General features: G+C 41.3%; 1 protein-coding gene across 1 annotated transcript in view; it reads right to left on the bottom strand.

Annotated features, from left to right (window-relative positions):
• NBAS (NBAS subunit of NRZ tethering complex) overlaps positions 1–13,750 on the bottom strand; it is a 1,303,215-nt gene that overhangs the window by 183,757 nt on the left and 1,105,708 nt on the right. The window lies entirely within an intron of this gene.

Genomic DNA, 13,750 nt, shown 5'->3' with positions numbered 1-13,750 from the left:
TTAAAATATTTATTAATAAAAGCCTACAGAGGATAATGCGCTAGGCTGGTGCGCCCTTTTTTTTTGTTTATGTTTACAGCTTCCAGTGAAGACTCTGGGTTTGATTTACTAAAGGCAAATAGGCTGTTTTATATTGCCAGGGAAGTTTCCCTTAGCTTGGAGAATGCAACGGAAACTCTGATAAATTCTGTCATCCAATCATGTGCAAAGTAAATTTCACCACCCTCACTGAGCTAAGGAAAAACAATATTTCCTGAAAGAAAAAGCATGCCAATTGTTTATGATACACAATTCTTTAGCAAAGGAGACATCTTCCACTTTGGGTTTAAACCTAAGTAAAGTATATAAACTGGAAAAGGGGGGTGTTTGGGACTTTAAAATGAAGCACCTAGATAGGTACCTCCATCCCTGATTCTTAGAATAAAGGGAGGGTGTTGGGTAAGGCTGCGCATCTTCACTCACCTCACGATTCGATTACGATTATCAAGGCAAAGATTCGATTCGATTTGATTCCGTGATGCAACACGATTACTGCCCAATGCCCATGCCCAGCCCACTGCCCAATGGTTTTCAAAACTTTATCAAAAAAAAAAAAAAAACAATCAAGCAGTCATAAATTAAAGAATCATTTTTATTTTCATTTGCTTTTAAAGGACACTTTTGTCACACTACAGGAGAGGGCCAGAGACCGCAGACACACCACAGGAGAGGGTCAGAGACCGCAGACACACCACAGGAGAGGGTCAGAGACCGCAGACACACCACAGGAGAGGTTCAGAGACTGCAGATACACTACAGGAGAATGTCAAAGATTGCAGATACACTACATGAGAATGTCAGAGACTGCAGACATAGTACAGGAGACGGTCAGAGACTGTGGACATACTACAGGAGATGGTGAGAGATTGCAGACATACTACAGGAGACGGTCAGAGATTGCAGACATACTACAGGAGACAGTCAGAGATTGCAGACATACTACAGGAGACAGTCAAAGATTGCAGACATACTACAGGAGACAGTCAGAGATTGCAGACATACTACAGGAGACAGTCAGAGATTGCAGACATACTACAGGAGACAGTCAGAGATTGCAGACATACTACAGGAGACGGTCAGAGATTGCAGACATACTACAGGAGACAGTCAGAGATTGCAGACATACTACAGGAGATGGTCAGAGATTGCAGACATACTACAGGAGACAGTCAGAGATTGCAGACATACTACAGGAGACAGTCAGAGATTGCAGACATACTACAGGAGACGGTCAGAGACTGCAGACATAGCACAGGAGACAGTCAGAGATTGCAGACATACTACAGGAGACGGTAAGAGACTACAGACATGGTACAAGAGACGGCCAGCAGGTAAGTATGATAGCTTTTTTATTTTATAGAAAAAAATAATAATACCCTTTAGTATCACTTTAACAAATCATTGGTGAGTCTTTTGGTAGCAACTTAGATAGAATACAGGTCAACATCAATGAAAGAAAAAAAAGGAAGGCATTCTATCTACAAGTATACTACTTGTAGATAAGTGGATGTTTCCAGGTGGGAAATTTTATAGGGAAATCTCAGGTAGAACTAGACAGGAAAAAGCCCCAATGTGATAGGCACAGTAGTACACAGACTGGAGGTACAGCAGAGGTGGGGGATGTGCCACTTCTATGCACTCACCCCTCATTTACATGAAGCATGACAGACTGGTCTCTCATCTTCCGAGCACTCCTAGCACCCCTCCTCCTCCCCTCGCAGCTCATTTCCTGAAGCAGACTGTTTCATCCAAGGGATGTGATGATAGCTGCAGCCATGTCTGTGTCGGCGCTGAGCAGCACTACACCCGCCCATGGGGGAGGTGACAGCTACAAATCCTGAGGAAGGGGGAGAGCGTGGTGGGGGCGGCATGCTGGTGTGCTGCAGCGCCCGCCTCCTGAGGCTACATACCATCCAATGAGAGGGGAATAGCGCCGAGTGCAGCCAGGGCACCGGTGCATATTAATCCAGCAATGACACTTCTGTGGAGGGAGGGAGGGGGAGGAGCCAGGAATCGATTATTCTGGGTTCCCGCATCGTAACCGAATCGGAAAAGGCTGCATCGTGATGCATCGATACGCCGATTATTTTCAACACCCCTAGTGTTGGGACTTAAAATGAGGCACATGAAAAATGCTTGAAAATTATTCAATATGTCGTATTTATTAAGCATATGCACAAGTCATAGCAAATGCAATTAGTACATACATAAATAAAAAGTAAAAATGATTGATCATTTCATTTATATACACACCCATGCCATATTCAAATATATCTATATATAGTACATAAAAAGAATCATGACATAGTATCTCACAAATTGAGTACACCCCTCACATTTTTGGAAATATTTTATTATATCTTTTTATGTGACAACACTGAAGAAATGACACTTTGCTACAATGTAAAGTAGTGGTTGTACAGCTTGTATAACAGTGTAAATTTGGTGTCCCCTCAAAATAACTCAACACACAGCCATTAATGTCTAAACCGCTGGCAACAAAAGGGAGTACACCCCTAAGTGAAAATTAGGGTGCTCCCCCAGCGTTACGCTGGCATGATGGGTAAGGAGGGCCCTTGGTGGTGCCGGGTCCCTATATAACATCCTCTTTTGTACTTGATAGTCCTGCTGGTTGCTATTCTTGGGCCCACTGAACACCATCATTGGACCACAATCTCTTGTGGGAACACCAGGTAACCACCCTGGTAGATTTATTCACTATGTTTTCTTTCAACAGTCATTTCTTTTCTGTTTATCGTTTACTTTTTGTTTCTCCTTGGGCTATTGCACTATAGGTTCCATGTAACACTCCAACCACTATTTTTGACTTTTTCTCTATACAGTGGTCACGGTCCAACTTATATGTCTCTTTACTTAAACCTCTTTTCATATGTCCAGAGTCATTAATAATTACTGATTCATATATAGTATTAGCACTATTTATCACACAATAGTTATACACAATGTATACATTTTATAGACATTTCTGGAATCAATTCTATGTATCACTAGTGACTGTTACATGGACACTCTCGTCCTTATGGGGACCTGTGTATGTGTGCCCGGCTTTTTCCGTGGGTCCATACCACCACAGCTCCCAGGATATACATTCTGGGCGGCCCCCAGTTTACAGTACCATGAGTTTGAACTGTGAGCCAATATGTAAGTACCTGAGGGTTGGATATCTCCTTCCCTCCTGATTTTAAATTTCCCTATCATATGGGTCTATTAATTAAGATCATACTTAATTAATGTTCCTGAGAAAGTGGAATTTTTCTATGAAACGCATCAAGCTCTTTTTAGATGCATATATGTTTCCAATGTATAATGTACCTTTATACTATGTAATTTTGTTTTTTAATGATCCTACCACAAAGGTGCAATACTGGCTCACAACATCATATACTGTGTAAGTGTCATGATGCTATCCATGTATATAGATGAATTTGAATATGGCATGGGTGTGTATATAAATTAAATGATCAATCATTTTTACTTTTATGTATGTACGAATTGTATGTGCTATGACTTGTGCATATGGTTAATAATCAGGACATTTTGATTCATTTTCTAGAATTTTTCACGTGCCTCCTTTAAAGTCCCAATACCCTCCTTTTTATTCTAAGTTATTAGTGGATTACTCATCAATCCACAACACCTACTCGAGCCATAGGATATATGATCCACAGTGGAGAGACTAACAAATGAAAACCTAAAGTCTCCCTATTTTATTCAAAACCTTAAAATAAATAGGCTGAGATAAAGCTTTTTGAAGAAGTTGTCCTTTAACGTTTACCCTCACCCCGTCTGAAAAATACTGATCCCTATTCCGGAGATCTTCACTGAACGGCCCTGCCCAGTGTGGCATAGCCTTCAATGAAACCTCACAGTCGCGGCCAGTTCCTACTGCACATGTACGCCACTCGCCCCATTCATTACTATGACTATTAGTCTGCTCAGGAGCCCCCATAAGTATGGAGCAGCTAAAGTAATGAATAGAATGGGCGCTGTGCATTTATTGTAGGAGCCGGTCAAGGCAGTGTAGGGAGCAGGAATAAAGGTAAGGAACAGGAAACAATGTGATGTTACACCAAGTTTCTAAATTCTAAAAGAAATATTAAAACTTAGCCCTAGATGTTTTGTTTCGGACAGACTGGGGAAAGGATCCTGTCCATATATTCCATATATTCCTGTCCCAAGTGACAACTATCCCCTGATTTCTAGCCCTGCTGTCACAGGCTGTCAGAGGGAAATTAAGATATAACCTCTCAAAGGGATCTTGGACAGCAATGAGAATTTGACAGGAGTATTCACTCTTTCCAATGCTATTGCAAACTAAAAAAATGAGGTTTGACTGTTGTTGGGCTTTAAGGGTCTACAGCAGTGATGGCGAACCTTGGCACCCCAGATGTTTTGGAACTATATTTCCCATGATGCTCATCTACACTGCAGAGTGCATGAGCCTCATGGAAAATGTAGTTCCAAAACATCTGGGGTGCCAAGGTTTGCCAACACTGGTCTACAGCATCTTAGGCAATTGAACAGGCTAAAGACATGGAGGAGAGCTACATATACAATATGTGTTTGATAACTGATGCAGCAGCAGTGGAGCAGACCAAAATGCCAGATGTTAATAGATATTTTGACAGCTCATTCTGCTCAGCCTTATAAAATAACTGACAGACGTGTGCCTGTTTTTACACAACTAACTCATTACAAATGTGATAATTTTAATAAACATATACAAACACTTACAAAATGTATGTATAAAGTATACATACACTACTGTGCAAATATTTTACGCAGGTATGAAAAAATGCTCTACATTAAGAATGCTTTCAGAAATAGAAGTGTTAGTAGTTTATTTTTTTCAATTACTAAAGTGCAAAGTAAATGAGCATAAGAGATATTCCAATCAAACCAATATTTGGGGTGACCACCCTTTGCTTCAAAACAGCATCAATTATTCTAGGTACACTTGCACACTTTTTGATGGAACTCGAAAAGTAGGTTGTTCTAAACAACTCAGAGAACTAACCACAGATCTTCTGTGGATGTAGGCTGCCTCGAATCCTTCTGTCTTTTCATGTAATCCCAGACACACTCAATGATGTTGAGATTAGGGCTCTGTGGGTCACAAACCATCAGTTGCAGGACTCCTTGTTCTTCTTTACACTGAAAATAATACTTAATAATATTGGCTGTATGTTTGGAGTCATTGTCCTACTACAGAATACATTTTGGGCCAGTCACATGTCTGGTGGTATAGCATGATGGATAAGTATCTGCCTGTTATTCTCAGCATTGAGGAGATCATTGGTCCTAACCAAATCTTCAACTTCATTTGCAGAAATGCAACCCCAAATTTGCAAGAAACCTCCACCTTGTTCATAGTTGAGTCACTTAGCTTTGTTTCCATGTCAGAGGAATGGCTTTTTTCGCTGCAGTTCTATAAAGATGACCTCTGGCCAGACTTGTTTGGAAAGTAGATGGGTGTACCTGGGTGCAGAGGAGGCAGCCAACAACAGAATCCCCCACAGTAACTCTATGGATGATGTCACTTTCCATTGATTTCACATCCGTTGTTGGTTGTGTCCTCTGCAGAGCTTCTGCTGCTGAAGACCAGACTGGATTAGCTTCAAAAAAGGTATGTATACTGGTTTCTTCTTTACAGGGCTAGATAGGTTAGTCTTAGATTGTGGATGCCTGTAGATGTAGCGATTTTAGTGTTAGGGTGGACTTCTACTCTAAAGTGGATCTTCACTGCATCTGAGCACCAGAAACAAAAAAAAACAACTAAATAAATTTTTAATATTCAAACCAAACCCCCAATCCATCCATGTCTCCATGCTTTATTTTGATGAAAAATCACTTAAAAAAACACCCCCTAGCATTTATAGCTGTGGTCATCTTGAGTAAGGGCAAATAATTCATGTAGCATTTACTTCCTGCCCTTAGCTTAAGCATGCATGGAGGAGAGTGTGCTGACCTATGAAAACCCCTCCTCCCCACCAAAAGACTCCTGGGATGTATGACATCCTTTGCCTAGGCAAAAAACCAGGAAGTAACTGAAGAAATTGATTCTTTTTAATACTCATGCTGCTAGCATTAGTAAATAGATAGGAAAGTATATTTACTTGTTTTAAACTTTTTTTTTTTTTAACATGATGATTGGGAGAGTGAAGTTCCACTTTAGGCAATTGATACAACTTGGGGACAGGAGCAAGGCCTGGTCCACTGATATGCTTCTTCAACACAACTATGCTTCAATCTGTTTACAAAGTACTCTTGTGATGGAATGGACTACCAGCATGAAAAGCAAAGGTCCTCCTGTCCTACATTGACAGATGCTTCAGTGGCTGTAGCTAGAAAGGGGAAGTCCTTCATATTTGGTGCAAGAGAAATGGTCGCACACCAAACGATGGCTCACGATGAAAGGCTTTATTTAACAAGGATGTAAGGTACAGCAATATGGATGGTAGACATGTTTCACACGATTCACAGCGTGCTTGTTCACTACCAACATTTTGCTGTACCTTGCATCCTTGTTAAATAAAGCCTTTCATCTTGAGCCATCGTTTGGTGTGCGGCCATTTCTCTTGTATTTTGTTTGCGGTGGCGATCCAAGGTCCTGCCCCCATAGCTGGCTGTGAAGCTCCAACTGCCTGAGCAGTGTACATCCCTTTCTCTGTGTCTTGGCCTTCATATTTGGTGGACTTGCCCAAAACAGATCTCCCTTTGGTCAAGAATTTTTGGCCCTTTTCCACAACTTGTTCTAAATATCTATTCCAACCAATTTGGGGTGTTTCAGCCACTCAGCAGACAAACTATTGCTAAAGCATGGAAGAGAACCATAAATGACATAGCAAGTGTTAAGATGTACATGGATGTATGCATTACTTGCTAACTAAAAACTCTCAAGCATTCTCGCCGACTCCCAGTGCAGATTTCCAAAAGTACAACTAAAGGCAAAACTTTTTTTTTTACATTTTTGATAGAGTAAGGGAGGGTTATAAACCCTGACAGTTTATATTTGCCATATGTGTCTAACTGGGGAGATTTCCCTTAACTTCCTGTCCTATAGCCAAAACAGGAAGTACAAGGAAATTCACCAGAGTCAGCAGAACTAGTACTTCCACTGGAAGATTTTCCCTCTATTACTGTTCTGGGGACAACCCATAATTTGGGATTTTATTTTACTTTCACTTTCATAGTGGTAAACATGACAAATAGAGAGGGTGAATCTCAGTAACAGGGGCACAGACAACAATAAAAATGTGACGGGTGTTCGAATCCCTGTCCACTCTATTGAAAAATATAAAGAAAAAGGTCGCCTTATGTTATACTTTAAAGTCATCTCCTGATATCTTCTTAGAGAAACACCCATCCCTTGCCAAAATTAGCATCCAGTCTAGACTTCTACTGCATTTTGGGCTGCCCTCTTTGGCTTTCCTGCTTGTTTCTGGCATATAATGCTACTGTTACCATGCATCTCTTGCATGGGCAGTTTTGTTATACCCCTTTGAAAACGAATAAATATATTTTATTAGATTGACAGTAAATCAGATTGACAGTCAAAAACACATTGCATTGGTGCCCAGGGCAAAACATAAAAAACAATAGCATTTGTCATAACAGTAATTGCCTTCCTTATTAAAGCCAAGAAATGGATGGCAAGCAACCAATACAGGGAGTGCAGAATTATTAGGCAAATTAGTATTTTGACCACATCATCCTCTTTATGCATGTTGTCTTACTCCAAGCTGTATAGGCTCGAAAGCCTACTACCAATTAAGCATATTAGGTGATGTGCATCTCTGTAATGAGAAGGGGTGTGGTCTAATGACATCAACACCCTATATCAGGTGTGCATAATTATTAGGCAACTTCCTTTCCTTGGGCAAAATGGGTCAAAAGAAGGACTTGACAGGCTCAGAAAAGTCAAAAATAGTGAGATATCTTGCAGAGGAATGCAGCACTCTTAAAATTGCAAAGCTTCTGAAGCGTGATCATCGAACAATCAAGCATTTCATTCAAAATAGTCAACAGGGTCGCAAGAAGCGTGTGGAAAAACCAAGGCGCAAAATAACAGCCCATGAACTGAGAAAAGTCAAGCGTGCAGCTGCCAAGATGCCACTTGCCACCAGTTTGGCCATATTTCAGAGCTGCAACATCACTGCCCAAAAGCACAAGGTGTGTGCAATACTCAGAGACATGGCCAAGGTAAGAAAGGCTGAAAGACAACCACCACTGAACAAGCCACACAAGCTGAAACTTCAAGACTGGGCCAAGAAATATCTCAAGACTGATTTTTCAAAGGTTTTATGGACTGATGAAATGAGAGTGAGTCTTGATGGGCAAGATGGATGGGCCCGTGGCTGGATTGGTAAAGGGCAGAGAGCTCCAGTCCGACTCAGACGCCAGCAAGGTGGAGGTGGAGTACTGGTTTGGGCTGGTATCATCAAAGATGAGCTTGTGGGGCCTTTTCGGGTTGAGGATGGAGTCAAGCTCAACTCCCAGTCCTACTGCCAGTTTCTGGAAGACACCTTCTTCAAGCAGTGGTACAGGAAGAAGTCTGCATCCTTCAAGAAAACCATGATTTTCATGCAGGACAATGCTCCATCACACGCGTCCAAGTACTCCACAGCGTGGCTGGCAAGAAAGGGTATAAAAGAAGAAAAGCTAATGACATGGCCTCCTTGTTCACCTGATCTGAACCCCATTGAGAACCTGTGGTCCATCATCAAATGTGAGATTTACAAGGAGGGAAAACAGTACACCTCTCTGAACAGTGTCTGGGAGGCTGTGGTTGCTGCTGCACGCAATGTTGATGGTGAACAGATCAAAACACTGACAGAATCCATGGATGGCAGGCTTTTGAGTGTCCTTGCAAAGAAAGGTGGCTATATTGGTTCCTTGATTTGTTTTGTTTTTGAATGTCAGAAATGTATATTTGTGAATGTTGAGATGTTATATTGGTTTCACTGGTAAAAAAAATAATTGAAATGGGTATACTGTATATTTGATTTTTGTTAAGTTGCCTAATAATTATGCACAGTAATAGTCACCTGCACACACAGATATCCCCCTAAAATAGCTAAAACTAAAAACAAACTAAAAACGACTTCCAAAAATAGTCAGCTTTGATATTAATGAGTTTTTTGGGTTCATTGAGAACATGGTTGTTGTTCAATAATAAAATTAATCCTCAAAAATACTCATTTGCCTAATAATTCTGCACTCCCTGTAGGTCTGAAGGGGGCTTCAAAGCCCCATTCTGGGATCACTTTGCAAGGGTAAGAAAGTTGGGAAGGATCAATACCTGTTTTCCACACTACAAGCAGTGGTGCCTCCTGATGACTTTTACGTCCTGTTGTGACCTACAAGCTGGTCAGAGAAGCCAAAGTGTGCAGCGAGGAAGCAGGTAATCTACACACCAAGAAGTATAGAATACTGGCAGCAGTCAGGGAGCAGTGAAACAGTGACTATTAAAGCAGTTGTATTTTGGCTACAAGTAACCCAAGAGCTGACATTGTCAACTTAAACAAAAATCCACAAAACAGTTATGACATCCACGTAGTATTGAAAGAAGTCTTCAGTAATTGCTGTTCATAGAGATTTTTTAATTTCCCCAGCATGCATGGCTTCTTATACCTTGCCTTGGAAGAATTTCTCAACCATGAAATCACCTCCAATGACATAACAGTAGTTTCTCATATTTGTGTTCTATTTAAAGTGTTATTGAGCCCTACTAAAAAAAAAAAAAAAAAAAAAAACATCTCAGTGCAACTCATACATCGAATCTTCTTTGCTAATCTCTGCTATTCACAGTCACAAACTGCAACAAAGGATCATATTTTGATTTTGGCTAAACACACTTCAGTTTCTGCAGTGGCTCTTATCAGAAGTTCAGTAGTGGTGTATCTATCATGTCAACGAAGGGTGCACCAACCCCTCCCCCCCTCCCCAAAAGGACTACACAGCCAGCTTCCTACAGGTCAAGATGGCAGCGCCGGGGACCCTCAGGCCAGTGAAAAACCAGCCCGAATGATGAGACAGCACTGGATACCTGAGCTGGTGAGTACCTGCTTATTGAAAGATAGGCTATGTTACATGTTACACCTGTTATTAGGGTGGAACATGTACCATGTTCCAGCATCTGCAGCCTCTCCCCTATTCCTGTGATAGCAGGTTTCCTTGCACCCAGTGTCATAATTTGAACACAGCACATTTGGTGGGCCTCCGACTACACGGCCGCATCACTCTTTCACAGTTTCCTTTGAATGAATGCCTACAAGTACCATCATCCATTGCGGCTTGTATTAAAAGGAAGGAGATAGCCCTGGGAATTGGTTGAGGTGGATACAAATGGCCATTGGATGTAAAATAAATGTATTGATAATTTTATCGAGAATGAAAAAATCATCATAAAATGCATATACATATGCCAAATCGATCAATCATAGAGTACATGATAGTATACATGTTTATGAATAGCAATTGAAGTTACATGATGATATAGAAGCATCTTTAAAACTCTACATGTTTCGTGAGTCACAGCTCACTTCTTCAGGAGTAGATGCGCATATATATGTCTAAAAAATACAACATGATATCAATATAAGGGTATGCATGATGGTGACCAATGAGATATAGAGACTCATTAAGGACCCTAGTGAGGAACCCATACTCACAAATCGGCTGGGCTGGGAAGAACAAAAGGTACTGCCACCCGGTGGGGGCAAAGAGGGCATGGTCCGGGAGCTGGAGGCGTGAGACCAAAAAACACCCCAATGGGGAACAAGTGGGGGATAAGTGTCTCGTATATGTGTCGGAAGATGTCCCTTATTGTCCATGATGGCTGACTGAAACAAATGTATGTACATGTGTATGATATAATAAAATAAAATAATATAAAATAAAATAAAACTGCATCATATGGTGATGATAGCAGAATTGAAGAGGTATCTGTAGAGTAGAAACATAGTACAGCAGAGACATGAATGTAGGGGCAAAAGGAAAAAGAGGTGCCACCAAAAATATAGAGCCAGAAACCAAAAGAATAAGAAAGAAAATAAAACAGTAAATCCCAGTGAAAAATGGTGAAATGGATCAGTGACTAGTGCGTAAAAGAAGTGTTAAAATGTGAAAGCATAGTGAAATATGTTTTGGTGTCCCAAGGTGAGTGTGTACCCATCATAGATATAGTGAAAGACCAGTCATGTAGAGTGTCCTACCTATGTATCAAATAGTCCACAAGGGCTCCCTGTGCACTGAAACTTCCTTATATAGCCCAGGTGAGGTGTGGTTGGTTTCACACCTGACTCCATGCCCAATGGCTCAAGAGAGCGTGAAGATGCCGATCAGGTATGTACCACCTAGTGGGGGTAAACGGCGCAAAAGTACCGACATCCACAGGCCATGGAGTGATGTCGTAGTGCAAAGCCGAGACAATGACGTCACTGGACGTAGACGTCCTGCGTCAGACGCATGGCGCCGATGTGTAGGTGACCCCGCCGTCACATGGAAAGGAGGGGACAGCAGGGGATGAGACACCTCCCCTTATAACACATCGCAGCTCCCGGGGCATACCTAACCACCACCAGAGGGAGCTCCAATCGTCAAGCAAGCTCAAGCAGATGCATGATGAACAAACTAAGCCAAAATCATAATGAATGAATAATAAATACATTGACATCAGTAATGAGTATTAATTGAAAATAAGGCCAAGACAGTGTCAGACCATAGTGAGCAAGTAGGTGTCGTCCACCTGGGTTTAGTACAATAATTAAAAAGCTCTGATACTGCCAATGACACACCTCCATCTCTAAATACATACAAAGGAAGATAGCCCTGGAACTTTGAATGAGGTGGACACACATTGCGGCTTGTAGCTCTCAATGAGCTGCGAGGGCACTGGTAAAAGCTTTCATTGTCCATTGTCCTTCCTGCTCTCAGGTAACTGCCTGTAACGATGTACAGGCAGACAGCTATGCTGAGAGTTTGCAGGAGCCTGAGATTTCACCAGCGATTTTGCTGATTGTGGGCCCAATGCTCTGTAGGCTCCATAGAAAAAAAAATATTAAATGCACATTTTTTTACCTGCAAAACAAATGTGCATATATTTTATTTTTTTTAAAAGGTGAACCTATCCTTTAAAAGTTAGCAGCTACAGTATTTGTAGCTACTGACTTCATTTTTTTTTTAATTACCAAGTGGAGATCCTCTTTAAGTGCAAAAAATATATTTTCCCATTCAGAGGTAGCAGGTTCTTTTTTTTTTTTTTGGAAACATAAGTAATTTAGCTTTGCCTTTTTAAGCATGCCCATCAGATGCAGCATGAGTAAACAGTAAGCAGAGGTGAATGCATCCTGATCATGTAAGCTTCTTCATTGCTCCTGTAGCTCTATGCGTCTCCTTAAGGTCTTGTTATGAATGTCAAGTTCACTGTGAAAGCTTTTTATTCGGGTAATAAGAGGCCTTAATTCTCTCTGGGAGAAACATGACTACACAGGCTGACAAAAATGGCTATTATTGCTTTCTTGCATGTAACATTTTTGTTGTTCAGCAGTGAAGGAGCCTCATTTGTGGGTGAGAAACTAGTGCCGGCGGTACTGGGGATGCTGTACAGAGGGATTTCTTTTCTTATAGTGGCCCATTACAACTGTCTGATTTCTCTCTAATCGTCCACCTGGATGTATCCTTGTCCATTTAAAGCACAAATTCAGTACCCTGTGTCTCAATGCCTCATATCTCACCAGCGCAGCAGTGGAACCAAATCCGTAGCAACCAAACCATAGCAACCAAGGCAGCTGCTATGGGGCTCTGCGTGCATTCCCCCAACAGCTTTTCTTATACCAGACGCCTGCTATGTGGTCCTGGCAGCAGTGACGATCAAAGCAGCGCTGCTGCGTGCGCTGATCTCACTGCCTGTACAAGAAGAAAACTACAAAATCATGTTGACTTTATTACTTCCTCTCCATTTACCAGCAGCTGTCATACCAGCCACTTTACAACTACAATACCCATGATCTATCATTCCTGTAAGTATTGGAGATACGTCAAGAATCTTCGTAAAAAAAAAAAAAAACATAGGTAAATTAAAGAAAATCAATACATATTATCAAATAATTAAGCAGAACTCTATGCAGATATTAAAATTGTGTTTAATGCTGCTGTGGATTAATTAAAAAAAAAATAAAGAAGTTCTCTCACCATAGTTTTTATCAGCATGTTCTGTTCCCCAGGGGGCAAAGTGCATGTAGTATTTTATCCCATCTTCCTAAGGCTAGCTGTGAGGTTTGACAGGTAATCCCCCATGGCTATCCAACCACACAGGTAGCCCAGAGACCGCTACTTTTACAGATGATGTTTTTCTACCTCTCCAATGAATGGAAGGGGAGTCCCATATGCACCATGTTACACTCTAAATATGAGTGTAACACGTAATATGGTGCAAAAGGTGAAGTTAGCCTTTAACACAATGTAAAACTGTTGTTAACAAACTGCAAAACAGAGCTAAAGTGTGGATTTTCCACCAGAGGGTACTGGTGATAAATGTACACATGCAAATGGAAACTGGAGGTAAGCTAACTCACGCCTGTGGGGTATTTAATAAACAACTGGTTCTGATGGTTAGGTTTGCCCGCCCGCCCGCATCCGCCGCTGTTTTGGAATTATATGCCCGCTGCTCGACTCCTCTGTGGCAGAA

This window comes from Pelophylax lessonae (assembly GCF_965119305.1).
Source record: "Pelophylax lessonae genome assembly, chromosome: 3".
Taxonomy (NCBI): Eukaryota; Metazoa; Chordata; class Amphibia; order Anura; family Ranidae; genus Pelophylax; species Pelophylax lessonae.
This window is presented reverse-complemented; position numbering and strand designations above follow the sequence as displayed.